The sequence below is a fragment of the Acanthopagrus latus genome, chromosome 11 (assembly GCF_904848185.1).
Source record: "Acanthopagrus latus isolate v.2019 chromosome 11, fAcaLat1.1, whole genome shotgun sequence".
Classification (NCBI taxonomy): Eukaryota; Metazoa; Chordata; class Actinopteri; order Spariformes; family Sparidae; genus Acanthopagrus; species Acanthopagrus latus.
This window is the reverse complement of record NC_051049.1, coordinates 21,878,572-21,898,212: the sequence shown is the minus strand read 5'-3', so window position 1 is coordinate 21,898,212 and position 19,641 is coordinate 21,878,572. Positions and strand designations below refer to the sequence as shown.

General features: G+C 42.7%; 1 protein-coding gene across 2 annotated transcripts in view; it reads right to left on the bottom strand.

Annotated features, from left to right (window-relative positions):
• The window catches only part of fam163a (family with sequence similarity 163 member A), a 24,121-nt gene extending 4,850 nt beyond the window's left edge, over nt 1-19,271 (bottom strand). For both annotated transcript variants that reach the window (XM_037113522.1, XM_037113523.1), the window contains exon 1: nt 18,261-19,271. The gene's annotated coding sequence lies outside the window, so the exon portion shown is untranslated. The remainder of the gene's footprint in view (nt 1-18,260) is intronic.
• Between the last annotated feature and the right edge of the window lie 370 nt (nt 19,272-19,641).

Below are 19,641 nucleotides of genomic sequence, written 5' to 3'. Positions count from 1 at the left end.
CAGGCAGGTGAAAAAAGCAAGCTTTATTAAAATAAATTGGTGATGCAAAGTCTAGTAAAAAAAAAAATTATATATACCAAATGCAAATACAAAAGGCAGTTAACAAAAATTTGACAACAAAAGGTCTCCAAAACAAAAGGGAAAGCAGTGGAAAATCAAGAGAATGAAAGTTGAAAATTAAAAAAAATAAATAAATAAAAAGCAAGATACAAACCAAAGAAGGACTGGGAACATAGGCAGGAACATGAGGGACACTGGGAATACAAGGAGCACAAGGGACGTGAGGAATGCAAGGAACATGAAAACACCAGGAATATGAAGAACACGAGGAACATGAGTAATACAAGGAACACAAGGAACACGGGGAACACGGGGAACACAGGACACATGGGACTGACATGGGGAAGGAGAGAGCAGGAAGAGCACAGACAGACAGACAGATATTAACACATTTAACAGGTGAAAAGGAAAAAGACGAGAAAAGGACAAAGAGAGGAAGTGAAGACCAACACATGACATACGAACTACAAAATAAAACAGACCATGACAAACCATGACACCGATGAGAGTGGTTCAGAAAAAGGGAAGTTATATAAAAACTAAAGGTAGAAACAATAGTAAACAATAGCTCCTTAGACATGTTCATCACCTCAAAGTGATTATGTGCCGGTGCTGAATGGGTTTCTTCATTGACTGAGTTGGAAGCTCAGTCTGACTCACCACCGAGGACAAAATAAAGAGGCAGTGCTGCTCCCACAGGCTGAACTGAACCTCTACACTGGCACCAAGCTCATAAACCATGTTTCTGTCAGAAAGTACACTAGTCTTCAATTATTTGTGGAGACCAAACGGGATGGCAGCTGACAGATTCCTCTTAACATCATTCATCGTCATTCTCTCCGGCGCGTGCAATCTCAGACTCAGTACACCAAACTATTTTTCATAATTAATGCCAGCGCAGTGACTTGTGCTGCATTGAGGAAATGAGAATGGAGTCACCGCTGTCACCACGTCATCCTTTACTCAGACACACAGACGCAAAATAACACACAGATTTGTTTCTCTCCCTATTTACATGTTGCTCCGCAAGCAAACTTGTTCGGTTGGATTAATTTGAGTTCACTTCCTTTGACAAACTACAGAGAGAAATGAGATATCTGTATCAACACACTCATGCACACTCACACACACACACACACACTCATGCTGAGTACAAAGAGAGCTGGATCAGTCACCACTGGGTCCAGATTAGAGTGGTCCTCAATCCCACATACTGCCTGAAGAGCCTTGTATTCTGATAAGACTCTCTCATACACACACATACATGCATCACATACATAAAAATGTACTCAAGCATTTCCAACTACTGTAAATCAGGCGTCCCGATGAAACAAATAGACAGAAGAGTCTACAACTTCAGTCAGTCAGAACAGATTTCCATGAAACTTGGATGGAGGACGGAGGACTCCATTACATTTTGGCTCTGATACAGAGAAAGGGCCAGATCCTGAGATGTTTCCTAAGTTTCTTTAACATTGCGTGATGGAGCCCTTCTCGACATTTTGTCCATTTCTGAGTGAATTATTCATGGATCTTGATGAAAAAGAACAACCTGACATATTTAGTTGTCTCGTGTCTATGAGTGAGTGCAATCAGCTGCAGACCCTAGATCTGATGACCTTATATTATGATTAAGCCCTGTTAGCCCTGTATCAAAATGATAAAGGGCCAACAAGTTTGATATTGGTATGGGCTTGATCAAATAAAAGAGGACTGTTGGGCCTTGGCAGAGGTATGCTCTCTACTGTTACATTCTAGTTTGAGACTGTGTCATTAAATTCATCTTTGTTTTACCTAAGAATTTCACAATACTGTGTAATGTGTACAGTGGGATACGTGACAATAAAACCTGTGTTTGATTAGCTGAGACTGTTGTGTAAGTCTGATTCATTCCAATACATTCAAGTCAGCAGGAGACATGTTGTTTGCAGCAGCTTATATCTTAAGACATTTTTGAGCTCCAGTGACACATGACTTCACTTAGAGCTGTCAGGAATACAATGAACAAGTCTGGAGGACTATTTGCATCACAGCAGAATACATAATGATATAAAAATTAGGTGGCTCTCGGGTGAATCGTGGATGATGAAATCATCAATCATAAGTCCATGCAAAGTGTCACCTTGGTGCGAGTTGAATCTGCACTGGGCTGCATTTCTGAGCTCAGCACATTTAACAGCTGTTAAATGAGCTGTTGTTTTTCTTACTGCTTGAATCTGCAACACTTCAGCTTGAGGCAGACAAGACTGAGGTTGTACTTGGATATCAAATGTCATAACATCACCATCTTATGACAATCAGACACCATTTCATCATGATCAATGCATTCTTGAGATATGGCGTTCACAGGAACTGGATGCCGTGAGGTCACAGTGACCTCGAACGTTGGCCACCGTACTCTAATCAGTTCACCCTTGAATCCCGGTGAACATTTGTACTAAATTTGAGGAGATTCTGAAAACAAGATGCCTGCAGCCATGGCCTGAAGGCATGGAAAGATGACGGATAAAGACACTAAAACTCAAGCAAAATCAGGGAACAGTACACTCCTTATATAAGATTATGCACTCCGCTATGTCAATGTTTAAAAGATTTAACACCTGCAGTCATTGGTCTTTCATATTAAGTGGCTTTTTACAGTATCAGCTTGTTGCATCAGCTTGTTGGCTCTCCATTGTGCCCACTTCCGTTATTTCCTTCCTTTGTCTCTGTCCTGTAGCTTATTTTGTTTTGTAGGATAAAAACCCTTCATGTTGTGAAACGACAGGTTACCCATATGCTGTTTTTTTTTTTTTTTTTTTGGCAAATCAGAGTAATGAGAATATCTCTGGAACTGCCTCCCCCTCCTCCCTCCTCCCTCCCTCTCTCTCTCTCTCTCTCTGATGGAGTGTTCCCTCTGGAGTCTCTGCCATCAGTCTTCTGGAGCATCTGAAGGACCTTGACTGCCCTGGAGGATTTTTACAAGATTGATTCCTTGGATCTTAAATTGCTCAGACCAGCAGTCAGCCAGTGTCAGTCTCTCCTCCTCCAAACACACTACAAACACCATCTGTACACTGTTAACATAAACGCCACATGTTCGATCCCCACAACATGTCCTGCCAAACAAAGTATGTTTGAGGAAGATGCCAACTTGCTCGCTCATCTCTCAAATGTCTGCAGTGTCAAAACTGTCTGAGATTTATGTCATTTCACATGTTTCAGTATTTAAATCCCCTGAAAACCCAGCGGATGCTAAAAAAAAAAAAAATAATAATAAAAAAAAAAATGCAACACAGTCAAACTAAAAGATGCTTGGTACTAAGAAATGTAAGGTTGTCACAAACATAGCATGAGCGACTCTCAAAAGAATCTCCAAAATGTCTCTTTTTACTCACGCTGATGTAGTTCTGAAAACACTGAACTGAATTCTAACACAATCCCCAGAAGAAATGTCAGCTAAGTAGGTTTCCTCAAAACCACAGATAAGTCAAGCGCAAACGCTTCTTTACACTGCAACGACGCGTCTGTTTAGGTCGACTTTTCTATTTCTGTCACACTGTGCCTATGCAGCAGCTCACTTCAGTGCTGATGGTTTTGGTCAATAACCATGTTTTTGCAGCATTACAGAGAAAGTGGAAGCGAAGACAGCCCAGTGCTCACATCAGATGTAAGCGAAGTTCATGATGTCTGACTGAAGGGGAGAGCTGTCAGTCATCGTCTGCGCTCTAAACTCTCATCCGCGGCCTTGTCAGAGCACAATGACAGAAGAGACGACTGTGGGCTGCCTTTGCAAGGTTCATTTGACCCGTGTCCCCCAAAACCTGGATGAGGTAATTGAAAGACTGACAATCTTTCCTCTCCGAACATCCATCATTTTTTTCCCTACTTGTTTATCCTCTTCAGGGTCGCTTGGGATTTGAAGTAGTCTGGACTGAAGCACTGTAGCCAGACGGAATGAAGGTTGTGCTTGAGAATCTGTAAATCTGTTCTTTGAACGTCAGCTCAGACGACTTCAGGTGTTGCATCAGTTCAGACCCAACGCCAAATGTACCCGGGCAATAAATCATTGCACAATTTCAGCACATTATCATTTTGGAAAACCACCATTTTGTCATTTAAACTCCAGTGCTCTATGGCTGCCGTTGTAAGCAGAGAGAAAACAAGCTGCACATCCAAACGGGATTCATGGTCACAGTTGAAATGTAATTTGTCTAATCCTGTTATCTGGCGTTCCAAAGGCTTTCCTCTATCTGTTTCCTCTCTCTGTCGTCTCTGTTGCGGCCCGGTGTGGGCGTCTATGTGTGTGTGTGTGTGTGTGTGTGCGTGTGCATCTACATGTTTGTTTGTTAGCATGCGTGGGTGCAAAGTAAACACAATTTAGGGGGTCGGTTTAGAAACCGTGGTATTTCTTTCTCGCGAAGATTATTCAGCGTATAAATGAGAATCATGGGTAAAATGTCAAGACAAAAAGACCCTAATCTGTTAAAGCTGCATTGGGAAACTTCATACAGTGGCAGCTTAAACATGAAACCACAGGGTATCTGTTTGGATTACTTGATTTTGTTTAGTGCTGTAAGGTGACGACAGATTATACACCGCTCACTCATGATCACTGGTTTCAGTGCAGCTGCAGGAAAATGTACAGTAATATCTAGCACAAACATCACTTTGTACCTGAGCTTTACTCATTAGCAGTGAGTATATGTATTGTTTTCAATGGAAGCATATGAGCAGCTAAGAACATCAGGTTACCTACTCTAAGACAAGATGGATTTTTTTATGCAATTGTGTCATTGTTGTTAAACCCAATAAATCTATTGATTTATGAGGCTGGTGGATTACTTTATGGATTTTTGCTTTGGTTTAGCAACAGAAAAACAGTCTTAATGCTGTTCTTGCTTGTGAAACAATGTCTGAGGTCTCTACACACATTTGAAAATCAATCAAAAGGCCATAGTGGAGTGGGCGAGAAGGGGCAGAGGTTCATGGTGCTGCAGCTCTTTATGACATCCTGAGAACTGAGGAGACAGATGTCAGCCAGCTGTGTTAACTGGTCCCAACCTCTCACCCTGCATGCTGTTATTGGCTGGGGGCTACATACAGTCCACAAACAACACCAAGCATTCAGTGTGGGTAGATAAAGGTGACACCCAGAAGTGCCTAAACACAGCAAAAAAAAAAAAAGAAAGAAAGAAAGAAAGAAACTATAGGCATGGGACACGCTCTCTACAGAGACAGAGCTAGCAGGTCATTAGCGATGATTGAGGTGAAATCTTCACGCATGAGTCCTTTTCATTGGAAAATCTTGTATATTATACACTGAAACAAAAGGTAGTCGAAAAATAAGTGTATCAGTTATGACAAAGAAAAAGAAAGAAGCCACAGAATGCAGAAGAATGAGAGAAAGTATGATCCTGTTGTGTTCACACAGACAGGTGCTTAATGGCACAAAGAAAAATAAAGTCTTGGGCTGGCAACTTCTAATACCGGCAACTCTGTCTTATTACTGACACATAAGTTCAGCTGTCTAAACTGTAGATTTATTTAGTTTTTGGCAGTGGGAAACATCCTGTACAAGCAAACAAAATCAAATGCAGAGTTAAAAACAACCTACTCATGACCAAAGGATGAGTCTAATCTTTCAGATCCTTGTGCACCCGTGCAGAGATTTACCACAGGATAACAAACTGCCTTTCACTGAATCACAGCTACAAGTTTTTGATAGAATAACACTTCAAGATAATAAGTAGATTAACTTAACACTTACATGTGACCTTGAAAACCTTCCTCGTGTACTGAGGGACCTACCGGAGCTCAACCAACCGTTATCCCATTTCCCCTCTAAAGCTGTCGCAGCAGTTACGGCCCAGTAGGCAGAGATTGATGACACCGAACATTTTAGTTCAATTACTTGATTTTGCTCGAGGTCATTTGAGGCGAAGAATGCAATGAATGTGAAGGAACCACTCCCCAGAATGATCCTCTTGGCCCAATAAAAGCCCATGATCAATACAGGCGGCCTTCGTCCCTGTGAGGATGGAGAGAGATAGGACGACAGAGAGTTGGAGCACAGTTTCAGTCTTTCCCGCTGTCCAATCTGGACCATGTTCTGATGCCGTATACGTGGCTGGCAGATTTATAACTGGTGTACATTATGTTGTTATGCAGCTCTCCAGGCTACTGTACTCCTGCCTGCCAGCTCCTGATTCAGCCTTTCTACACAGTCAAGATGTGGTGAATACCTTTACCCACATGGCAAGTGAAAGATTCATTACTCACGGTCCATCTGTAGTTTTTATACACATGTCAAATTCAATTTCCTCTCTTTCCATATAGGCCTATCACCAGATATCCAGGCCAGCGGGATGGCTGTGGGTCTCCCTGCTGACTTCTGCCCGACTTACTGCACCTCACCTGCTGGCACAACCACAACTTCTACTACGACAGGCTGCTGCAGCTACAGTCCAAAAGTTTAAAGATACTTAAGATGCAGTATTTCTCAGATTAAAAAAAGGAACCCAGATTTCTCTCTTGACAACGATAATAAAGCTATCATTTCATCTGCTTTGTCGTTCAAAATTGTTTTATTTCCAGGCTCAGTCACCAGAAGAAATGTTGGCATTGTACGATTCTGCAAACCACGGGTATGTGAAATTTTTATCGTCATGTTAATGAAGCTAGAGGCCACTATCTGAGACCATTCAGAGACCACCATTCGCTTTCGACCACTGGAACTGTCTGCAGCCATTTCAGAAACTGATATTCCTAATGAGATGTTGGGACATTTAAAGTCGTATTTGTGGTGAAAAAAATAAAAAGGGCACCAGCTGTATGCGGTAGGGCATCAGTACGCAGAAAGTCGTAATATATTCATAGCGAAGAGGGAGCACTTCACCACATTTGTCCACTGGGAGGATGGTGTAGGGCACCACCCCGCCTGCAGGTCCTTGCAGAAAGGTAAAATGCCAATGTTTGTTCTGTTGATTAGGTTGCTATTTCTTCTGGGTTTCTAGGCAAGGCATTCCACTATATATAGAAACTGTTTTATTCTCGTTCGTTAGAGAAAACTATGTATGTATAATTCAATATCAAAGTAGCTTAGGACAGTTATGACAGTAGCTACCAGCTGAATAAATGGCTGTCAGTAGCCTAGTGGGGTTAGACTTCACGTCACAAAGACTGGGTGATTACTGAACTTTTTTCTCAAGATCTATCAGCTCAAATCACATCAGTGACAAAGCTACTGGTGTCTGCAAGGGCTTTCTGGTGAATCCATTAAAAGCCACAATGGGCACGGAGGCTGCAGCTGAGCCGCGAGCTAATGCACGAATGAGATTTTACTCAAACACTGTTTACTCAATAACAGTGATGATTTAATCTGGGAAGTTGCCCGTCACAACAACTGACAGACACACTGGACTGACTGTGAACGTCTCTGTGCCGATGCATAAATCCCCAGATCTCTTAGGTGAGGTGTAACTAAAGCATTTGGAGCCTAAAGTAGCAGGCTGTGTCTAGCATTCAGCTCCCTGGTTTAAATGTGTCGAGCAGTATGAATGTGGAGCAGGACTGTGTAAAAAAAAAAAAAAAAAAGATTGGAGCTCAGCCCATTTTCCCAGGATAAACTTCCTCAAACACATTTAGATATTAAACAGCACAGCAGCCTGCAGCCGGTGCTCAGTAAACATGCAAATAAAACTGCACTAGTGTCTGAGAGCCTATTGATTTTGTTTAGCATACGAAACAATTCCATGAGATTTTTGGGTTGATTTGGGTTTACGCTGTTCCGAACATCCCGTACGCCCCCGTCCTCTAAATGTTTATAGCATGGGGAAAAAAAAACATCCAGTGCCACTGCCGTTGTACACAACATCCCCCAGTTTTAAAAAGGAAGACTGGGAGCACTGAGCTGAAATATGTGAGAAGGACAACATGTGACAGGATCGCTTTCAGCCGACAAAATTTTGCTGAATGTTTTCATCCAGATGGCTGCCACAGCAGAAACAACCTCAAGTCATATATCATCATAACATAACCTACAGAGACACAAACTGTTCTCAACAACACTCATCTTTAATTGAACTTCAGTATTCATATTTAATCATAAAAAATTACAGTCCACTTAACTAAAAGGCTGGCCTTCAAAATCATAAACTGAACTGTCTCTATCCCAGCACGCCTTACGTACCAGGCAGAGAACAACCAGGGCAGGGCTGGGTTGTCACAGACTGAACACACGAAGAACAAACGCAGCTTCTTAAAGAGTAACTGAACACCCCTTTAAAACACTTCCCACCAATGACCTGTCGCTGTTACGTCAGGAGGATTTGAATTTTCCAACCCTGGAATATCAGCCTACTTGATGAAGGTTGGATGACCGAAACATGTTGTGTAATTTAATAGCTCTCCAGGTAAAGTGCATGCCTCATTCAGCCAACTGAGGTTGAGACCAGAGGATCTAATCCTCCATGTTGCTTTTGCAGGAAGTCAAATTTGGTAGTCATTAACACTTGAATTTTGAACCACCAGAAGATCTTCAGACGTCAGTGACTATAGTTTAAAAGATGTCTAAAGTGACATTGTTAAAACTGTCGTTTTGAACCCTGTAATGATGTCACTTGGACATCATCAGTGAATGCTGAAAGATGCAAGAAAAACGTTTATTCTGGTTCTCCACTGGGCGTCTTATCAACATTGGCAAAGACCTTGAATTGACAGATTTTGGATATGCTTTTGCTCAGTAGGATATTTGTAACATAGCACAATGATAGAATCTAAAAGTAATGTATGTAAGTAAATGTAGAGGTCATTCATACTATAAAAGAGCAACCTGCTTCCTGTATGTGCGTGCCCAGTGGCTGTGAATGGTCACGAGAAGCAAACCGCCTGTCTGGATAGAGATGGTGTTCGTTTAAATCATATTTTTAAAGATATCTGTGTGCATGAGGCCTTGGCCACATTCTAGTGTGTAAAAAAAACAACTTTCAAGCAGAGAACGCAGCAACAAAATGCTTTTCATCCTGGCACGAAGCTTCTCTTTGAGATACTTCCAAAAACAATCGGGACCTACAAACCAGCTGGTCTCGAGGGGACAGCTCTAATCACTGAGGCTCTGACTCACTCACACATCAAACTGGAGGGCCTGAATTGATTTTCTAGTTAATTTATGTCCAGCTCAGACAGATTCACGGTAAAGAACTTGAGCGGGAGAGGATCTTGACGTTAAACATGCATACAGCTCGGCTTCGCCCTGCTTTACGAGAGTTTGCAGAGGTTTCATTATAGCCGCTCAGCTCCTCCTCTGCTGTCCTGCGATATGCCAGCTTCTCTTTCACACTTGGCAGCGGTGCAGCATCGTTGAAAACACACCCAGCGCGGGGCAGCGGGCAGCCGGGGGGAAGCTGTAATTACTGTACCTCCATTCTGCTGGTCAGCACGGCAGTCTCATAAAAGGAAATGAAATGGTCCAGCTTCTATCTTTGAGGGAGTAATGTACCACGAATATTACATTAGCATACATTCACATGGACATTTTATCCGTGACAGTTAATAAAGCGAGGGGGGCGCAGCCGCGGATGGCGGAGCCAGCAGGACTGCTGCGGTGCCTTGCTCAGGAGCAGAGCGGCAGGAGCAGAGGTTAGGGGGCAGCGAGCGTTCTTTCTCTACGGACAAGTAATTATCCTTGTTGTCCCACGAGGAATTAAACAATCATCACCGTCGCCACTGAGCTGTGGCCTGATGCATGTTACCACTGAGAGCAACACTTTTAATCCACCACACAAGATGATTTCCACAGCTCATTACTGCTCTACAGACTGTTTGAATCATTCTAGATCATTTATGATGCATTTGTCATAGCAGTCATTTGAACGGGTGACGTCAGCATTTCTAAATCTGGACCCTATTTTCTCATGTTTTTGTGCAAGATTAATGGGGACAACAAGTTTTGGAGTGTGTTGTTGAATTGTTTCAGCCACTGATGAACTCAGATTGTAATTCAGGCCCAATCCCAATACACACCTTGCCCTCAGCCTACCCTTCTGTTTTGCTGAGGGGTAGGGCGTCACAAAATCTTGTTGGGATAAATGAATAAGATGAAGTATTGTTGGGCTACATGGCCCTCCAAATAAAAATTTTTCAGAGGCACAGCTTGGACCAGAGGTTTTGAAAGCTGTCATTTCAATGCATAATGGTCTTTAGCAAATGTAAAACAATCCAGTTTATGTTACTGATGAACGAATATGCCTCATTTAACTTATACCTTTCACACACTACCTGATGTGTGTTTTTGTCTCATGTTTTTTTCTTTTTCTTCTTTCCTAAAATGCACTGTATTCAGTTTCTGTATGGTAGGTGCACTTCATGTATCCCTTACTGTGATAAAATGTAATAAAGAGAAAGTTGCTGCATTTGGTACCTGCTCTTCTAATTTCAGCGCAGGCGGGCAGCATAGGAGTACAGGTTGCTCATTTTAGCCTATGGAGCACTGCTACTGGTCGGGTAATGAGGAACTGTTATTTTTGATTCATTGACTTGATGATTGCTTGAAGTGGCCAATGAATTGTGAGCGTCCAAGAGAATTCACCACAGACATACTGGCAAAGTCTGGTTTACATAAATGCCACCGGTGATGGGTTGTCTCATTTCGGGGGGGGCGGAATTTAAAACACTACCTCTTGTAACTCTGTTCTGACTGGCAAGGGGGCAAATGAAAATGAGAGTAGGGGTAAATATTGGAAGTGGGATTGAGTACAAATGTCTGAGCACAGAATCTGTTTTTGTTTAGGACTTAGATCCTTTTTGTTTGACAAGAAACAGCCGTTAAGTTGATCTCGCCAGAGCCACCAGACTCCTTTTGCAGAAACAGTGATTTTATCGTCGTTAAATACACTTCATTCAAACTAAAAAAACACAACAACAACAAAAAATGCCACATATTAAAACCCTTGATTTATTGCATTAGACATGAAAATATTTCTGGCTCTACACATTACTGCATTACTGTACATCAACTTTTCTGTTTCCAATCCTGTCCTGAGTGAGGATGGTGGTTGAGCAGTCTGAACCTCGACCTCCAGTCTCTGCCCGCTCTTTCCCACAACTGTCAAAATGGATAAATTAGAAATAAACCGGCCTAACAACCATACTCTCTGCCGCCAGCCTCACAATCAGCGAGTGGGTGTGTATTTCAGAGTGCGGTTCAAGGCCACTTCAACACACGGCTGTGCAAAAAACTGAACCCGTGACCTTCAGCTCTCAGGACTGTAACTGAATCCACTGTGTCATCCCGCTAACAGCCGGGCCAGACGCAGTGAGGGGGAAGCGCTTCCAGGACAAACAACGCCTGCATTCTCCTCTCATCTCGCTGCAGACTTTATACTGATCATTTCATATAAGTAATCAAAATAATCCACTGTCGTGTCGATAAAAAAGCATCAGTGAAATCCAGGAGGCTCTCTAACAAATCTGATTGTTCTGAAGACATAATCAAAACCTTTTCTATACTGCAGTAGCTTGTCTTCTGTGGAAACTACGAGCCTGCTGCACATGGCATGTCTCCAGGGTTTGACCCAAACAAAAATGGCAACTGGAAAACAAGCAGTTCCTGAAATATAGACACAACTTAGGAGAACATCTCCAGGATAACACTGAAAGTAGGAAATAGACGTCAGAGATTTCAGATTCTACACCCATTTTATCATGAGAATCTCAGAACACTCATGTGAACAGAGATGGGATTTACAAGCTTCAGGTCAGAGTAAAGGTTTGCACGGTTTAAGTTCCGTGATTTCTTGTTTTGTACGGGTTCATTTAAAAACCCTAACCCGAATCAAATACCAAACATGAAAGCCCTGTCTTTTTGAGCCTGCATTGTTCTCTTACTCTAACTTTTTTGTTTTTACCCTCCTGCCTCTGTGTGTGTCTTGCGTTGGGGTGCCTTTCTTGTTCAGACTGGCACATTTTCTGTCATGGATAGATAAGTTCTGGGATATCTTGCAGCCAAAAGCGTCAGAAAAACAGTTAAAAAAATGTTTTGAGGAAGTGTAGAAGAAGCCAGCTTTATCACATATTAATGTTTGATTAATGAGTATGATGGGTGTAAAAGCTGGTAAGAGTTATGAATAACTTTATCATTTCCACTTGAAAGTCTTCACATCAGCAGAACTCCAGTTGATGTGAGCCATGTGACATGTTTTATTCATAATGAATATATATTCTAACACACATTTACCTCACGATCAACTGAGGTCACAGAGATATTAGTCCCGTGACCTCTGACCTTTCTTTACCATTCACTGCATGTATGTATGAGATCTAGGTCTCTATTGAAGCTCGCTCAGAGTAAGAAGAATTTAATTTTCAAGCAATGCTTGCGAAAGAGGGCCGCTACAGGATCAGTTCTATATTCTATATTCAAATAATGATGAATAGATCAGAGTCATATCTGGCTGAGTTCATAAAAATAAGGAAGTCTATGCATGGAGCAAGAGAGAGGAGGGTTTGGGCTTGAAATGAAAGGTAAGTTTAAATTGAGAAAAGGGTGTGAAGGTCGTAGAGCGGTGGACAGGTGTAGAACTTTATCTTTAACTCAAATGACCCATTTTAATTTGGAGGAAATCTAACTCTGTCTGTGTGAGAGTTTGTAAACGTCAAAGAGTATTTTGTCAGTATTTTTGCATGCGCGCTTATGTTTGTCAGTCTGATTTTGTCTGGGAAGTGCGTCTAGCAGTGTGCATATCTTTATGCGTATATGCGCGTGTGTGTTTTTGATGAGTCACCACAGATACAGCAGCCAGCAGCAGTAGAGCTACATTAGCAGATAACAGCGTTTCTGTTCCAGAGGCCTGCGGCACTGCCAGCGAGCCTTCCTCTCGCTGGCCTCATCCTCACCCAGCCTGGCTGCACCTCCGCGTTCACTTTCACACACCGCACATCACCTTGCGAAACGCCACAGGGCAGCAAGTTGTGGTCGACCAGCAGCCTAAACGACTGAAAGCAAATAATACCTGCTCATTTTCAGAGGTGTAAACCGAGAAATAATAATGATAGATCGTTGAATGTCGGGCTGATTTACTGAGTAAATGCAGCGCGGCCACAAAACATAGTAGGTTTGTTATAAGAGGGCAAATTATAATTCAACAAATCCACAACATCCACTGACACCCTATATGTAATGTTAGATATTAACATTAACATTATATTAACGTCAGTCAATAGGTAATAAGGCCCTTTAACATCCTTATTAGATGTTTCTTAACACTATTATGTGTTATTAAGAACCTATAAGTGTTAATAAATAGCATAACATATATATGTTATGCTGTACCTTAGTTTTATTATCCAGTAACACATTGTAATGTCATGGTTTGGACTTGCTATGTGGTTTTTTTGTGCCTGTGTGAGGTGCATTTCAAAAGCTTGGTCAGAGGGCTGGAGCCTTATCAATCTTAATAAAGCAACAAAAAAAGTCTCTTATGACTTAACAATGACACAACAGGCAACTTAGATAAACTGTTTGTAATTATTGTTTAGAAATAATCACATGTGCTGTGCAGTAACCTTGATCATAGACTCAATGAAGTTTCTTCTGCACACATTAATTAATTAATTATGAATTAAAGCTGCTGTAAGTGTTCCTATCCGATGTGCAGTAAGCAGTCGCCTCCCTCCTCGCTATGTCACCACACTTGAACGACTGCTGTCTGGTAGTATAAGCCGTCACATCGAGTGCTAGAACTGGTAGCTTTCCCTGTCCCGCCATTGCCAGTGTGTGTACCAGACCAGGAGGATCCTGCTCTCTGCGCCTTCCCCGAGCAGACATGAACACCTCTTTATGGAGTTCTCTGTCCTGACTGGGTAAAGTTGGCAGGGATAACAGATCATTTCTTTTCTCTTTTACTGCATGAGCAGGAGGAGGAGAGACATGGGTTACTGATCAAACACTCTATAGCAGTCGTTATTGTTGGAATATAGAGCTATTTAACACACAGCGGTCAAACTACAGATTTCCTTAAATTCACACACTCAGAAATGGCCAAAAAAAAAATCACAAAATTTGTCAAAGTTAAATGGCTGTGATTTGTCTTTCTGATTTGTGACCTGATGCCAAAATGGAGGGCATTATCCAAAATGGGCCTGTGAAAGGAAAAGAGAGGGGAGGAAGGAGACGGTAATTCAAGAAAGTTGGCAGAGCATGGAGTATCTCTCTGCATCCTTTCTTTTTAAACTGGTGCACAGGACCAAGCTGAGTGAATGCAAGGGAAACAGAATGATGCACTTCCTACCTAGTGCTAGCATTTAGCTTTGCACCCATGATTGACCTGTCCTTCTTTGTCTCCAATCCACGGCTCATACCTTAGCCATGGCAGGATTCAGCACACTGATTATACAGTGATTGTTCGCATCAACAGATCAGGAAAAAGACATTTACTTAATAAATAACCAGGCCTGTCAATACAGTGTGTTTTAATCTGGTGCAAAAGACCAACTTGAGTGAATACATGTGAAATATAAGATTACACTCCATTGTGTTTTTGGTCACTTTTGCTACAAGCACTGCCGAGCTGATCCGGGTAGATCACTGACTTATGTGAAAGTTCAAATTCAAGTTTTTCCCGGCTTCCCCTGCAGTCTGCACCATCGCAGCCTAAACACACAACCGTCAAACAATGTAATGAGAGGGCTGACCTTTTTCCATACAAAGCCTGATACTATCTGAATGGGCCCTCAGGATTTGGCCTGTGGTTTGGGTTGTTAGTAGCTATTCTAGTCACAAGGCATAATATTGATTATTTTCTCTAGGTGTAACCACAAATCCTTTATGCAGTACTACCTGTGCCGGGACACAATTTTAAAGACTGCAATTATTGTCCAGTATAGGGGCAAACTTACCAGTATGTTATTTTGGTGTCAATCACATATGGAAATCTGCCAGGCTATATCAGAGGAACAGTTCATGGTCATACGCACCTGAGTAGAACGGGGGGAGACTTTTCCTATGTGTGGGGTGTGTCATTGGAACAAATTACATTTGACATAATCAAGAGTAAAAGTGGTATCTTTGTCTTCCAGACACTTAAAACCAGGAACCACCCAACATCTGGAGATTCAAATCTATTCCTAAAATGACGGCTCATTTTAGAGGTCATGTCTGGCTTCAAGACGAGCTGCTGCGACTGACAGTGGAGTTATGTTCCCTGTCCTGCTAATGCTGCAGTGCAGTTTGGACACAGCCCGACTCACCTTTAAAGTGTGACCACGGATCACTCAACTCACAACTGTACGGCAAGGAAGTACTGATCAAGCAGCCAGAAAAACCTTGAAGGGCTTTTCAATAATTCACACACCACTCCTGAAACACTGAAACACTTTCCTGGGGTAGTTCGAGACTCTGCCCGCCCAAACGCCGCCCCAACAAACACACACACACACACACACACACACGTAAACGCGTACCATATATGCGCCGCACTGAAAAATACTCTTCCACGCATGTTGTCCCAGAAAACATTGAGTGGAGTGTCAGCAGGAGGAAACAAGGCATGGTTTTACAGCCAAAGGTGGGCTGAGTGCTTTAGTCTGACTTCAGAAAGCACCAAATCTACCACTCTCCACTCTCCTTTCTTACAGCAACAGTGCCTCTACTCTGATTTCTAAAAAATGTTAATTCAACATGCTGATGAAGCCCGCTAACCACTCAGAAATTCATGCTAATCACGATGCAAGGTTTCAGCTCACGCTCAACAGCAAAATTCAAGCACACATGCTCTACTAGAACACTTAGACCACCGTGCCTCGCTCCTCAGTCTGAATTTCTTTAATGTATTTTTTAGCTGAACCGACCTCGAGGACTCAGAACATTTATCCATGAAGACCATTAAACTTTTAAAGCGCAGACGTTTATACAAGGCCAGTTCTCTGTCTGTGGTGATTTGGATTGCAGGGTCATACGAGAACGTTTTTTTTTTCCAATGCTCAAAAACATACAAAATCTGCAGGTTGGTCAGACGGACTGTCACCTACTTATTGCTGCTTGTGGCCGAAATCAAAACACCGGACAAGCCTGTGAGCTTAAACAGGATTTGGTCAAAGTGCCCCAGTATTTCTTCAAGCAAAGCAAAAAAAATATGTAAATATTCGATGATAGAAATTGTCTCCCAGCAGCGACAAATATGTGCCATGAAGATTTGCTAATAAAGCAGCTTGGGCTCGCTGTTTCCCAAATTAACCGAGGTCGATCAAATATTTAGTTTCCCAGCCAGAGAGGTTGTTACAGAACAACTTAGCACTGACAGACCAAATGCTGCTAGCAGCTTGTCGTACTTCCCCTCAGTGTTTTGAACAGTTGGCACAGCGCGCCGTTATACAACCTGTGTATTAAATACATTCTGTCTGTTGCTGCTGTGTTTGCTGTGACAGCCCTGACTGCAGACTCCTCTGGGAAATCAGTCTACTTCCTGTTGTATCACAGCCACTGGAGGTGGAGGAATTAAGAAGAGTGTGTGTACGTGTGTGCATGCATGTGTGTGTTTGAGTGTGTGTGTGTGTGTGTGTGGGGCTGGGTGGAGACGGGGGGATATAGAGAGGCTGCTCAACAGTTATTTAGTCAAGCTGCATTTTCCTGCTTCCTCTGTGAGAAATGGGTCAGAGCAGCACAGCACCTGCTGCTGGCTGTTGATGTGGGAGATCAATACGCTGCACATACTGTACTTCGGCTGCTACACACATGGTGGAGGGGTGTTTAACTTGGCGCTGACGATTTTGTTTATACCATTAAGGTGAAAATAACAGAGACAAGGAAACGTAGAGATGCTACCTCATGTAATCTTCAAGTCCACCAGCAGTCAGAGAGGCGTTAACTGTGTCGTTCACTCTTAACCTGCTGATTTGTGAGCATTAGAGAACATTTTATTTTTTTCTTTAATCGATTCCGGTATGCCTGTTATAAAAAAAGCAGTCTGTGAAGTACAGCTGAATAAATAGCAAATATCACATTTGCATGTCGAGCATCTCATTAAGGCTGGGCAGTATGGCCTCAAAATAACATCATGATATTTTGAGTCCATGTCAGTAGATAAAATATAAAACCTTGATGTTCTGAAACCTTCTCTCGAAAGCACTCTACAAATGATGGGATGTTGGATGACAAAATCAAATATAACAGTATTTGTGACCAAATCGGCTCTGCTTTTATGTGTAGGGATGACTATTGGCACGCTCACAAAATACTGCCATAATACTATATCGGATCAGTGATCATCAGTAAAGTGGATAGAATGACAGAGAGGGTAAAGACTAGTACCAAGTAGAACAGTCTGATGAGTTCAGAAAATGACATCACTTTACTGTAAAGCAGCCTTTAAACCAGGAAAAGACAACATTTAGGACGTATCACGATGATCTCTGAAATCCACAATCCACAATCACATAAAGTCTTGTATCACAATAACGATATATATTTTGTATCTATCACCCAACCCTACATCTCTTATTCCTCCCTCAAGTACTGTCACATTATCAGGACATATCCAGTGTAAAATATGGTGACGCACTTACAACTGAACCATTTTCAACAGGAGTGGCTCCAGTGGGAATTGAAACCCTCTCACCCAGCAGTGTGACTGTCCACTGGGACTCAGGACCTCCACCTGTACCCTCTCTCTGCCCAAAATGCTTCATGATTGGAAATAATCCAAACACAATTGACCACAGTGGGCACTCCTCGAGCCTTATCACTGGCAGACATAGCCTTCTTTTTCTACTATTATCTTTTTAATTAAAAGTGATGCAGTCGTTTTTTTCTTCTTCTTCTTCTTTTTCTAAATGCCAGGGGCAGCAGGCCACCCAGACCAGCCTGAACCAGTGTGACAGAAGATCACAGCAGCAGCAGCAAAATGGCAAAAAGCCCAAGAGTCCTGCTGAGCTGCTCCATGGTCGCTTCCTCTCCTCTGGCAGCCTTAAAGGCACATTTCACGTTGAATTGAAAGTGGTATTGAAGTGAAGTCACACATTTCTGCGCTTGGAATTGTGAACCTTTACGTTGTGGCCACTGCAACTGAATTGGGCCGACTCCTTCACATCAAGGGTCCGAGTCAAAGGATCACCTCTGACATCTGAATCCAGAGCCTCGGGCATTTAAACAAAACACTGTCCTCAGATATAACAAATGCAAAATGTGACCCCATTCCCTCCCGTTTTTCTTTTATCACTGCACATACCTGATCCGGTTACATGGTCCGTTTACTCAACTCAGGCTAATCCTGTGGAGTTTGAGCATGAAAAGCCACCAGCATCCTTATCGCCGCAGGAGGACAGCAGAGACGCGCGGTGCATGGGACTGCGGCGGAACTTCTCCAAGGATGCGCCGGAGTCCAGAGCGCACGACGCCGCCAGGAAACCCCGACACTCCCGCTGTGGGACCAGCAGACTAGAGGTCAGAGGGACGGCGACACAGACAGCCACGACGGGTAGACACCGAAAAACGGAGCATAGTCGCGGTCCGCAGAAAGAGCAAACAAACAGGTAAGGACGAGGACAACGCGTCAGGGTGAGCGCTCTTTACGCGCACGTAAGCTGCCAAAGAAAACGGAAATAAAAACAAAACCCAACGCGTTAAACTTCACACTCAGCAGTGCTCTCCTCTGGACTCCAAGAGGGCAAACAACCACCGGGAAGCTTGAAACCACAGAAACTGAAGCGGAACACATCCAACAAGTGAGGGACGAGGAGGCGAAATGACGGAGCCCGCTGCTGGGCGGACTGGGAGGAGGCGGTGGGAGGAGAGGAGCCGCCCCGCGTCACGGTACCTCCTTGGCAGAGGACCCGATGTAGTACAGTTCACAGGACATACTATACAGATATCTATGGAAATCTAAGGTTGTTATTTGGGGAAAATACGCCGATGATATAAGGCACGTCTGAAGTTCAACTTCACTGAAGAAGCCTGGAGGAATAATAGAAGACAGTCTGGAACCGTACAGCACAAATACAGCACCAAGCCTCCAGCAAATCCCTGCTGTGTAGTTCCTATACAGAGAATGATTCAGAGGATAAACATATAATAATGTCACTATAAACACAGTTGCACAAATGTAAAATTCTCAGTTGATGGGGTTTGTTTCTTCTCTTTAGTTTGTTTGCTTTAGAGTCATCCATGTTCATTACATATGTTTTAATTCCGTTTTGATTCCATTCATAACGCCTCATATATAAAGGTGCAATATGCAAGAACTGGCCACCAGACTGAAATCTCACAGAGAACACGGGTGTGCTTATTAGAAGTGTAACGTGTGTAACGTCTGGTGTTGGGTAAATTATTAAAAGTAACTCATTAAGGGGAATATTTCCCACAAAGTGAATGCTGTCCTCTCTGTCATCTGGCTACTTTGAATTGCCATATGCATTACTTGAATTACAGAAATAACACACTATGTTATTTGCTACAGCAAAAAGTAATCAGAGTACTCTAATGGATTACTTTGTAACAAATTACCCCTGACACTGGTAACCGCTAACTGCTGCTCAACGTTTCTGCTGTTAGCTAGGTAGCTCGATTAGCCGTGCAGCTAGCAGTCCTGACTGGGTGTTCAGAGCACCGGG